Below are 13,594 nucleotides of genomic sequence, written 5' to 3' on the forward strand. Positions count from 1 at the left end.
TATAAATGATTACTTGTAACCTTAATTTTGTCTGAAGAAGTTCACATATTGCATGTGTACGAAAGCCTTACATTGATTGTTTGCCCTAATACAGTTTTTGGTGGAATAAACCCTTGCCTTTGGCATTGTTTTTCAGTTTTACAAGTTTGTTTTGTTGTATTTTTTAGGAGCACCAATACAAACACAGCTGTTATTTTTCTCTACATTTGGTTCCATGGGATTTTTGTAATGCCATAGTTATGCTCAACTAGGTGGTGCTGAATATTCAAAGAAAAATGGTGGTGGTGTTGCTAAACACCTTATTGGAAAAGTTACTGTGCTTCCTGGGATCTACTTTACAATTTTATTACAATTTCAAAGTTTCAAAACTTCAATCTTATGTTCTTGATCATCTGCAGTTTGAAGTTTTGAAACTTCAAGCTGTGAAGGGAATTCGCTTTCTGAGATGTTTGATGGTACACTTACACCAGAGAGTATTACTAGTTTGAATGGTAGAGCATTGAAATGTACTTGAATTGCTAGAAAAACTTGAGAATCCTTTTGCTAGCACTGGTAAAACTCCAGTAGGTTAGCCCAACAATGAAATAAATGTAGGAATTTTATGTAAATAACTGAAAAAATACATTAAAAAAAAATCAAACCACTAGTATGGGACTTTGTTTTGAAAAATGTATCAGAGTGAAACATGTCCCAAAAAAATAGATTCCCCAATACAATTTATTCTGCAAACCAGCTTTATATAAATTTATTACAATTGTTTGATAAAACAGCATTAGAACTTATGAAAAACTTCAACAGACATTATCAGAATGTATCTTAACATATATGTTTTCAACTAATTAGCAAAATTTTAAATCTCCTAGTTTTGGGAACAATCTAGTCAGTATGACATTTAATTGGGTTAAGAGGTCTAAGATGGCTCTTAAAAATAAGAAACAGAAACCTATAGGAGCAGATTAGCTTATAATGATGGTGCTGTTTATGCAATGAAAAATGTAAGTAGCATGAATTCTGCCAACCAGAAAGGTACTACTGCTACTTCAACCAATCAGCATGTATGTTCTGAATGCAATATTTTTACTCGATAAGAATGCTGACCTTGATCACCCAAGAAGGTCACCATGACCAGCTGCCAGAAGCAATGTGCAGTCTCTAACAGATCCAAATCTGGATGGGATCAAATCAGATAAACAGAACCATTATCAAAAGCAGGAGGAAGTGAATCAGCCAATCCTTCAGCAGAATAGATGTGGTGAAACTGTAGCTCAAAGATGAATGAAAGGTAGAGGTTGGCACAGACACTGTTATACATAGCAACATATCAGCCTCTGTTTAGTTTAAGTTAACTTCTTCTAAAGATAAACTGACCATTTGAGATGCATAAGAGTTTTTCTGCCTGCTGGTAGAGTCAGTGTGCTTTGAACATTAATAGATTTCAAACTATTTGTTAGAAACCTAAATCTGAGTTAAAATTTGTAGAATATATGTCTCTCTGTGTTAAATATACAAATATGAGAAAGTATAACAATTTTAATCCTGCTTTGGCTAAAGCATTGGTTGTCTTCAAGTCAGTATGTAGTGCTGAAATTTGTAAAACAGTAGGAAAACCCTTTGCTCACAAATATTTTAGTGTATCATATAACAAGAGAGTTTTATATAACTTAATGGACTGAGAATAATTACTGCTAATAAGAGTGAAGGTTTGGAGCCTGTGGAATAAAATTAGGGGTCTATATTATATAATCGAATGCTTAAAAAAGGAAATGATGAATAATCGACCCCATGTAAGAGAAAGCTTAGAATCTCAAAAGCTCAGAAAAGCGATTTTTTTCCCAAGCGATGTTTAACTAAAGAACTTTTTAGAAGAAATGTTTTGAGTTGGTATTACCTTAAATGGATTTGTGTTGCTTGCATATAGTATTAATATGCACTATGACAATGAAAAGGGATGTATGTTCATTTATAAACTAGAGCATATTTATAAACCATACATGGATGCAGCAATATGCTTATCCATATAATAACGTTTATATTTTATATAAGGATGGTTGTGTATTCTAAATAGAGTGTATGATTTATTCAGTTGCAGTACTTTCACGACAAAGTCATTTGTTTTTATTTGGTGATCTTGCTTTAAATGGTTTGCAGCATTTATGTAATACGTGAATACGCACTATGGTATTGTAATGAATTCTGCTTTCCATACTGATTAGATGCACATGTGAACAGATTAACTCTAAGTATATAAACTGTTTTTTATTAATTTCTATTTATATGGTCTGATGAAGCCACTTGTCCGGTGGTGAAAGCACTAACCTCATTAAATATTGCTTATTTTACTCGAGAGTGCACAGAATCTTGTTTACTTTTGGGTAGTATTTCCGTTTCTTTGCAGTGGTTCATTTATCCGTTGGGTGATTTATTTGACTAGTTACCTACGTAGTTTGATGAGAGTTTTTATCTTTATGGGAATTTCCCTTCCAAATTATTGCCATCATTTTTTTCCTTTTGTTGTATATCCTGCTTAATTTGGGATGCCACCAGTGCGTTTTATTTCCATGGCTAGTCCTGGGTTTACTTTTGGTAGGTACAACAGCTTCTATGCAGTCTTTGACATGGTTGTGCAGAAGTTTTGAGAGCAATTCAGCATAGGTTACTATATATTGCATTGGATTTTGACAAACCATCACATAAAAGAAAATTTGCCTTTCTGAGTTCCAGTCTTTTTTTTTGTTTGTTTTATCCTAAACCTCCCTTGACTGATTTGTCATCCTTCTGTTCTTGTTCCTCCTGTCTTCATCTTTCTCATTTTCATCACTTTCTAATACTGCATATTTATTTTTAACTTGTAATGAAACCTGTTTGTAGACCACAGCCCTATTCATCTTCCTCATCCTTTCCAGTGTGTTCTACATTTTCTTCTTCACTTATCTCCCACAACACTTTTTTCTTCATAAATACATTCAGGGACATATTGAACTGACTGAGGGTTGGGAGGGTGGCCTAATGGTTAAGGTGTTTGCCTTGCAAACACAAAGTACAGGGTTTGAATTTCACAGGGGATAATTGGCTAGGCTTAAAATAACTTGCAATGGCAGTTAGCCTAGTACTAATCTATGAACCTATTTATGACTGTTCATATTTTATATTTTCTTAAATTTCCATTTCTTGTTCTAACAAAGGGCAGTCAAACCAGAAACATTCACTCACATTACATTTTCCATGTATTGGTATACAATTCCTGGTAGCATGCTCCCTCTCCCCACATTGTCCACACATTCTTTTGTTACAATCATCTCCAGATTTGTCTTTTCCACACAAAAACAGAAACTTTAGGTTGTCCCCAGTACCAAACAGTGCCCCTTTTTGATTTAGCTGCATTGTGCTTGGTACAGGCTATATTTTTCTTCAGAGTGTATATCAGAAGCTTGAAGTGTAAAAAGAGAGAACGCTAGTAAATCTATACCAAATGTACTAAGCCCCATAAAGGCGAATGGCCAGAACGATTTTTTTCCCAGGGGCAAAAAAAAAATCACTGGGCCATTCTTGGGACTTTGCCATTTCCTCCACTGTGGTGCAATCTCGGAGTTGGTATATTTAAGTAGGGGAGGTGGGGGGGGGGACACAGTCTCACACCATCTTGTGCTTAGATTTTTTTTTTTTTTTTTGGAACAGCGATTTTTCCCCCTGGGAAAAGAATCGCTATTCTGCACATTCGACTTCTTGGGATTTCATGCATTTGGTGCCTATTAAAGAGCGTTCATTCTTTTTATACTTCAAGCTTCTGATATAGACCCCTTCAGTCATATTTAATATTACTCATACTTCCCACCCTTCTCTCCAAACTTTTTTCCATACACTATCACATACTTTACTACAAACAGAAAAAAGTTCATAACTCATTTTCGTCTACATCAGATGTTAATTGTACATTCAGTTTTTCTTTTTAATTTCATACTTAAATTCTAGAAACAAAATATTTCCACAGAGATAGCATGCTGTTGTCGTCTTCTCTCCTTTGTTTATAAAGCATTCTAACAAATACATTTCAAATGTCACTTCACAAAAGGTTTAATTACCTGAGTGAATTAATACATACCAGACTCTGTTTCAGCATAAAAGTCTTTGCAGTTCTCTTGTCAGTGTGTGTACCAATTCTTCTCACTTTGCAGATGTATGCTCTTAAAACTGGCTTCTCCTCCACCTCAGGATACACCCAGATTTATCATGCCAATCCCACCATTTGTTTTCCCAGCTTCTTACCATCATTTTTAAATATTTCTTGTTCCTGTATCACTTAGTCTAGCAATGTATTCCATTCAGTGTCCTCCTGGATTAAATCTATTAAGACATGTTTCAAGTCCTTCACCATTAGAATTGGTTACAATTGCCTCTACCATCACTAAATGAGGATTCACAGACTCTGCAGCATTCTCAGCTCTGTGACTACTATCCTTCACCAAATCGGAAGTATACAAGCCCAGACTTTAGGAGTAACATACATGAGAAAGTGTGTGTAAAAATTAAATTTATACTGCGCAAAAATAAATGTTGTTGTGATTTGACTAATTTAACCTTAAAATATTTCTTCTTTAATAGAATATTTCAAATTTGGGTGCAACTATAATGGTGGTGCTTGCCCTTCTTTTAGCAAACCTGAGTTTGCCATACAAGACCGAAACAAAGTTGCACAAATCAGACATATTTTACTATATGTCTTTTTATTGTTGTGATATTGATGATTTGTTTTTGATATGGAATTTAGACATTGAATTACTGGAGAAATTTGTAAATGTGTTAAATAACAGCACATATTTAAGTTTTACTTTTAAATATGATATACAGTGTACCTCATATTTGGATGTGAAAATAGCCATGCCTCAGTCATGACTGATTCTAAGCTTTTGTTTTTTAGGAAACCAGCTTTTATTAATACCTATCTTTATTATAATAGCTGTCATATATGTCATATATCAATGTAGAAATCCCAACTGATTAGAGCAACAAGTTTGATTTCAATGGATATTTTTTTAATGAAGTTAATATGTTATGAAAGATGTCTGTTGAGAAGTGACATCCCAACCCCATGTGCAAAATGGGAAAAAGGGGCTGTGGATGGATGGATTTACTGTAGAAATCATTAATGAAAGTCACAATACATATACACTAATTTTTAAATGGTTTGTAACTAGCTAACTTAGCAGATACTGAGAGGTCATCTTCTCCCAATGTGATGGTTGTTTGACATAGTTTGGATAATAGCAGTATCAACAATGCCTTTTGTAATTGGAAACGTTTGATAGGGAATGAACAATTACAGTTGTGGGCCCTTCTCCCAAATTTACTGTGAACAAAATATGAAAATTTATTGGAAAAAAATGACACTGCAGATAGTGGACCAGTTTCTGTAGCATGCCATTGTATTAAGTTTGGGAATGGTTCCCACAGTGAGTATATTAATGAAGGTAATTTTTTAATTGACACACACAATTCTCATCAGTATGTGGTACTACTGTATCAAATCATAGGTTGAATACACTGCTACTTGCACAGCATGCGAGATGTTTTATGTTGGTAAAACTAAATGTAGGTTAACCAAACTTATCAATGAATGTTTGTGTTCTATGAGAAATAGAGACAAAAATAACACTGTAAGCCCTCCATGAAATGTAAAATTAGCCATGGAAGAGGTAAGTCATCTAATGGAATGGAAGGTCAGCATGAGAAGGGCAAACAGGATGTGAGTAAACTCTGAAATGATGTAGGGGTTGGAAGAATATGCTTCATATAAGGTATAAGAGGCAGACTACTGAAATGAGACACATTAGGAGCAAGGTAGGGAAACGAACACAACAAACTTCAAGGGAGAGGGATGGAAAAAAGGAAAAGCTTTGGTAGTGGAAGATATCAGTATTTTTCCAAGAGGAGATAAAGGAAACAGGATGGACAAGTAGCTCAGTAAGAACAAACAATATGGATTACAGAACAGTGAAAGCAGAATATTAAGCAATGAAGGGCAAAGGGCAGATTTAGCAGCAGGGATAAAGACTAGGTGCTGAGAAATGGTGAGTCTGTCATTAAGGGAATCAGAATATTAGCGGTGTTCAACACAGCAACTGTGATGACACCGAAAACAGTGACCGTAATGCCAAGGAAAAGACAGCTTAAAATGTAAAAAGAGGTTGCACAGAAGGGTAGCACCAGGTCTCATTGTCACCTACGTCAGAATCAGGAGACTGTGGCATGGGCAGTGAAGAAAGTAGTTTGTACCTAAGGATATGTCCAGCATTGACAAAAATCCTACCTCTGTCAGTTGCAAGCAGATGAAGAAAGCAAAGTGTCAAAAAATTAAAGTACAGAATAGCAATAGTGGACAACACAGAGAATGTAGGTGTGTGGGGGCAAATGAGGGAAGATGTGCAATAGGAAGTGTCTATTTTAAGGATAGTTTCCACAGACAGAATAGCTAAAAGAAAGATTCAAAAGGCATATGGATACCAGTGTGCCTTTAAAACCAGGTAGAAAGCAGAAGGGGGATAAAAAAGGAAGAATCTGAAGGAAATTAAGAAAAAGACATATCTAAACAAGGGGAATGGAAAAGTAGGAGTGAACATTAAGCAACAACGGAAGGCCAGGAAGGAGAGAAACAGTGCAGGGGCTGGAAGCTAATGTCACACAATGCCAGGATTCTTTGGGAACTTTCAAGGCATAATGACGTTTGACAAGTTGGAAACTGCCACAATCACAACAATGGAAAAGGAAAATGGGGTATAATGGTTTCAGGGTGTCATGCTTCAGGAGCAGCAAACAGAGAAGGAGTTACTAGTGAGATAGGACAGTCTAAAAATGATGAAGGAAGAAGATGGAACAGGGGAGTTAGACTGCATGGAAATGATAAAGAAGGTAAGTAAAATGGCAGACTGCAGATGCTATGACTAGTGGCTGGACATTATCACCATCTGTGCATGTCAATGAAGAGAGAGTGAGTTTACCGATGGACAGACTCCGAACTGTGGACAGAAGTGCATATGATAGGTTCTGCAGCTGGAGGTGATGGCATAGGGAAACATCAATGTCCTAGTAGTAAACTGGTCAACTCTTACATAATGAACTGAAAACTGAAGGACCCTGTAATAAATTCTCTATCAGAAAAAATTTGTTCAGTTGATGTAAGAAGGCACCACACAAAACAGACTAGATTTAGTCCTCACTAGCTCAGGCAACGTTTGTGCAATAGAGCTGAGCTCTTCTCTAGTTAAATATGACCAATGCAGTATATTTCATCTTAGGCAGATCAGTGGAGACTCAAGCAGCCATTTAACGAAGGTTAGAAAGAACTAGAACAAAGAGGAGGAGTGAGGGGACAAACAGCCTGTAGATAGGAGTGGACTGAGCAATAGTATTCTGAAAGTAACGTATGAAAATGTGCCCATAAGAAGGAAAAAACTGAAGTGGAAGATCAGGGAGCTCAAAGTCCTACTAGGGAATAAGAGGAATGTATTAAAGTTATGGAAAGTTGCATTTGGGTGGAGAGAGACAAGCTTTTGTCTTAACAATAAGGCAAGTGACTTAAATGATGAGGAAAGATACTTCTATACTGATTAGGAAATTAACCCATTGGTAAAATAGGGAAGATCATTTTTTTCAGGCAAATATCAAAGATAAGGAAGACACTAACCTAAATAAGTCAAAGGACACTGCTTAACAAGTAAAGGTGCTATTTATTAAAATATTCATAAAAGAAAGATTAGGGCCCTGTGCTTGGAAAGGAAAATGACAGATGGACTGGATATTAGGGAAGTAAAGTATAAAAAAGGAACTATTCAGCTTAATGGAGGGTAACCCACAGGGCTCAGATGGAATTACATTTGAGAACAAAAATGTGTGTCAAATATCCTGGTGGATCCACTCACTGAAATCTTTTTAAAAGATTTCTGGCAAGCAAGAAAGTAATGAATGACTAGAAAACAGATTAATTTTTTTCACTTTTTTCAAGGGAGGTAGCAGGGCAGTACAGGCATCATACTGCCAGGAACGTTAAGTGCCTGAAAGAAAGAACTGAGATCTTTCTTGAGGAGAGACCATTCCCAGACCAAGACCAAGGTGGATAATGATTCCAATGCAATTAAAAGTTGCCAGTTAACCTTCATGCAGATCCAGAACTGGTAACAGAATAGCAGGAGTACTGGGGCAACCATTTCCTTTATTATGCTGATATATACTGAAGGGCTATGCATTTCGTGAATTTTCCACAAATTTAATTACATTTATAACTAGCCTACCCCATTATCTAAAGTATTATTTGTTCTCCAATAAATGACAGAGCGTCTGGGCAAGGAGAAGTGTACTAACTGCGCTCTTACCTCAGACAACAGATAAAGGAGATCTTACTGCTGACATTTTCATTGCCCTGAACCACGACTCTGACATGGTGGACACTCAATATTATTAGCCCCCTACTAGGCATCAGCAATGAAGCCACAAAATGGTTCAACGACTGCTTCAGAAACTGATCTTTTCCATTTTTAATAAATGATCCCTTTATTTATCCCTGTTACAACACCTCTTATATTCTGACAACACAGTTATCTGCAGCTCTTACCCAGTACAACAGGTAACCTAAACCCCACACAAGATGACCTGGACTTAAACCACAGATTCATCTCCAAAAATCTTAACACCCCCCCCCCCCCAAAAAAAAAACACCATGATCTTTGGTACTTAGAAAAGACTTTCCACAGTTTCCTGCTCCCTCTGTCTTTTTGACCAGCATGGTGACCTTATTGACACCACTACCATGCATCTGGCCTGACCAATCTCAACATTCAGGAGCATATTCAAACCTTTATTTATGAAATCAACTATCTCCTTTTCCAGGATCAGAAAATATTTGATCTGCTTTCATCAACAGAAGAGCCACTGGAAAACATGTCCTGCTTATTCAACCTGGGTATGGCTTACTCTTGTTCATTACTAACTCTAACAAATATACATCAGTACAACAGACCAAATATGCCACGTCTTCAATGATTTCCCTTGCTTTGAACACCATTGTCTAACTTTATCTAAGGCACAGTGGCTTCCAGTCCACTTCTGGATGCCCTGCTTTTACAAAGATGCCCTTTCCACTTGCAATAAGACTTATCACTACCACTCCAACTTACAACCTTGGAAGTCAAGCTCCATTAAGTCCTTCTGTAGTACATAGTTCTAACTTTAGTTTCTCTGTACTTGCAACAAAATTGTGGCAATCTTTTCTTTACTTTCTCATAAAGCATACTAACTACTTTTAAGTTCAAGCCCCAACTCAAACAGTATCTCTTTGAGCAATACAAATGCGAGTTCCAGAATGCAGGACATATCCCTTATTAATATTACTCTGCTCTAGGTCAATTTCCTCACATGCCAGCTGATTTACACCGCAACTCTAGTGTTTACGTCGAGGCTTCTGCTTCCTGTAAATATGTGCATAGCTTTTCTTTCTCCTTCCTCACTGTTGTCTTATAACTTTTTCCCTATCTCACTCCCTCTGTCTCCTTGGACTCTGTACCTTTACCATTCCTTATGTCTTGCTTTGTCTTCCAAACACTGAGTTACCCCCTACAATTTCAAAGGCTAAACTTGTTTCATTTCTGAGTCCACTCTTCCAATTGTTAGAATGTACATCTCAATCTGGTGTAAAACTGTGCACAGTATATCCTTTTTTTGTGACCAGTGATGGTTGTAATTGTTATACTTTTTCTTACAACTCAGGCTGAGCATGTAATTGGCCATTCGGTGATCAGTGCTCGATCCAGCTCATTCGAACCTTAAATTAAAAGAGCCGGTCGATTTGAACTTCAGTAATACCTTTAATCTGGCAGCAGCAGAGTACTCAGTAAGAGGAAAGGGTTAGGAGTATGGCAGAAATGGATAAAGTGGGGGATAAATGGCAGTAGGAAGACTTTCATGCCTTGGCTATACTTTTGTCTGTCCAAGCTGTATAATTTTCACATTCTTCTAGCCATATGTGAACCATTCATGGTTGTAACTAGAGTCTACATAGAGACTGAATCACTTATGGGTGAGCTTCTATGGAACAACAAACATTGTTCTTTTAAGTCTTACAGGCATCTAAGGGTATAAAGCTATGCAGCAATGGTTCAAGAAAAGAGACTGAATGCAGTCTGTACTAATCTTTCCACAGCTGTTTGAAGAGTAGGTGCACAGAATCAACATCCTGCACCACTGGTCTGAGGATCCAGTGCTCAGGATTAAACACTGGTCTGTAGGATACAAACCAGTGCTCTCTGGATTAACACTGGTCTGAGTTTCCACTGTTTGGGATTAACACTGAAGCTAAATTGATCAATGGTGCCAGAAGGAATATTATCAGTGCATTAACAGGCTGGAGTGGTACATCTTCTATTCATATACTCCCAGTGCAATTTACTTTTGCACATAGATTTGTAGCTGAGATGGCAGTGGAACATTTTAGCTAAGGCAGACTCTGCTGTAGTCTGCATTTGGCTTCATTTCTTTTTGGTGCAGGTGTTTTTCCATTGTCAGGTTACTCCCATCTGTAATAATGATGCTGCCATAGCTGGCATGTCATTGTCTCATTTATTAGTTCAGTCATGAAGTAAATGGGCTGTTCATTTAATGCTTATAATTACTGCTGCATCTTCTAACATACAGAGAGAGGTAGGATATTAATAAGCAATGCACAAATGGTATACACTACAAAGGTCTAAATTATAAAAGTATTATTTCACGGCAAATGAAAATGTTATAATACAGTACAACAAACAGAGTAACACTAATTACAGACCGTTTTAAAAATGAAACATTTTAATATGAAAAAGAAAATAAATGCTGTGGTTTAATACAAAACCATTCTTTCCACATCTGAGTTTAGTGTTTTGTGTTTGATACAGAAATGGTTTCTGAAGTTTGGCAGTCAGCCCTTCTACTTTCCAGTAATTCAAACTTTAGTTCCAACCTTTGCTAGTTACTGCATATTTAATGCTGATGATTCTACACATCTGCTAAATCAGTTTCCCATAAAGAGAAATGTTATACGAATGTACAGTGAGATGCATCAGAGCTGCATGACTGCACTTACTGTAAAAGGTGTGGAGTCTTTAAAGTTAAGATGAATCTGTTGTATAAACAGAAAAAATACTTCAGTTATTCCTTACTTAAGAATTCTTAAATGTTATATATATCTGTCTCTCACCGTCTCTCATATAGGTGCATGGCATATGATTTATGATCTACAAAAAAGTGTCAACTGAGATGAAGCACATTTCACAGAAAACACATGACAAACACATTTGATAGAAAAGTGTGCAAGGCTAGAGGAACTCACTGCTGGTGTGGTTTTGGATGGTAGGAATTACGACACAAATCACTGATAAGTATTTGTACTTTGATTATGCTTGCTATGTTGCACACGTCACTAAACATTTGTGTTTGTGCATCATTTTAAGTAGAGTTGCTGCTACTGAGATTTGTCTGCATACATCAACTGGACATAAGCTGATTTAAGTATATTTCCTTCATTTTATTGTGGTTGTTATAACTTGGGGACTGATTTCTCAGATCTAGCTCTGTTGAAACTGTCTTGTGTGTGTGTCTGAAGCTCTGCACTAGTTGTTAAACTGCTCTGAAATTCCTTTAAGTGTTAATTAGCTTGGGGGGTTTTCTGATAACTTTAAAACCTGTGTTGGTTACATCTCTGGTAATCATTTTAAGTAGAGTTGCTGCTACTGAGATTTGTCTGCATACATCAACTGGACATAAGCTGATTTAAGTATATTTCCTTCATTTTATTGTGGTTGTTATAACTTGGGGACTGATTTCTCAGATCTAGCTCTGTTGAAACTGTCTTGTGTGTGTGTCTGAAGCTCTGCACTAGTTGTTAAACTGCTCTGAAATTCCTTTAAGTGTTAATTAGCTTGGGGGTTTTCTGATAACTTTAAAACCTGTGTTGGTTACATCTCTGGTAATCATTTTAAGTAGAGTTGCTGCTACTGAGATTTGTCTGCATACATCAACTGGACATAAGCTGATTTAAGTATATTTCCTTCATTTTATTGTGGTTGTTATAACTTGGGGACTGATTTCTCAGATCTAGCTCTGTTGAAACTGTCTTGTGTGTGTGTCTGAAGCTCTGCACTAGTTGTTAAACTGCTCTGAAATTCCTTTAAGTGTTAATTAGCTTGGGGGTTTTCTGATAACTTTAAAACCTGTGTTGGTTACATCTCTGGTAATCATTTTAAGTAGAGTTGCTGCTACTGAGATTTGTCTGCATACATCAACTGGACATAAGCTGATTTAAGTATATTTCCTTCATTTTATTGTGGTTGTTATAACTTGGGGACTGATTTCTCAGATCTAGCTCTGTTGAAACTGTCTTGTGTGTGTGTCTGAAGCTCTGCACTAGTTGTTAAACTGCTCTGAAATTCCTTTAAGTGTTAATTAGCTTGGGAGTTTTCTGATAACTTTAAAACCTGTGTTGGTTACATCTCTGGTAATCATTTTAAGTAGAGTTGCTGCTACTGAGATTTGTCTGCATACATCAACTGGACATAAGCTGATTTAAGTATATTTCCTTCATTTTATTGTGGTTGTTATAACTTGGGGACTGATTTCTCAGATCTAGCTCTGTTGAAACTGTCTTGTGTGTGTGTCTGAAGCTCTGCACTAGTTGTTAAACTGCTCTGAAATTCCTTTAAGTGTTAATTAGCTTGGGGGTTTTCTGATAACTTTAAAACCTGTGTTGGTTACATCTCTGGTAATCATTTTAAGTAGAGTTGCTGCTACTGAGATTTGTCTGCATACATCAACTGGACATAAGCTGATTTAAGTATATTTCCTTCATTTTATTGTGGTTGTTATAACTTGGGGACTGATTTCTCAGATCTAGCTCTGTTGAAACTGTCTTGTGTGTGTGTCTGAAGCTCTGCACTAGTTGTTAAACTGCTCTGAAATTCCTTTAAGTGTTAATTAGCTTGGGGGTTTTCTGATAACTTTAAAACCTGTGTTGGTTACATCTCTGGTAATCATTTTAAGTAGAGTTGCTGCTACTGAGATTTGTCTGCATACATCAACTGGACATAAGCTGATTTAAGTATATTTCCTTCATTTTATTGTGGTTGTTATAACTTGGGGACTGATTTCTCAGATCTAGCTCTGTTGAAACTGTCTTGTGTGTGTGTCTGAAGCTCTGCACTAGTTGTTAAACTGCTCTGAAATTCCTTTAAGTGTTAATTAGCTTGGGGGTTTTCTGATAACTTTAAAACCTGTGTTGGTTACATCTCTGGTAATCATTTTAAGTAGAGTTGCTGCTACTGAGATTTGTCTGCATACATCAACTGGACATAAGCTGATTTAAGTATATTTCCTTCATTTTATTGTGGTTGTTATAACTTGGGGACTGATTTCTCAGATCTAGCTCTGTTGAAACTGTCTTGTGTGTGTGTCTGAAGCTCTGCACTAGTTGTTAAACTGCTCTGAAATTCCTTTAAGTGTTAATTAGCTTGGGGGTTTTCTGATAACTTTAAAACCTGTGTTGGTTACATCTCTGGTAATCATTTTAAGTAGAGTTGCT

Source organism: Protopterus annectens, chromosome 16.part0 (assembly GCF_019279795.1).
Source record: "Protopterus annectens isolate FY-2018-M chromosome 16.part0, PAN1.0, whole genome shotgun sequence".
Taxonomy (NCBI): Eukaryota; Metazoa; Chordata; order Ceratodontiformes; family Protopteridae; genus Protopterus; species Protopterus annectens.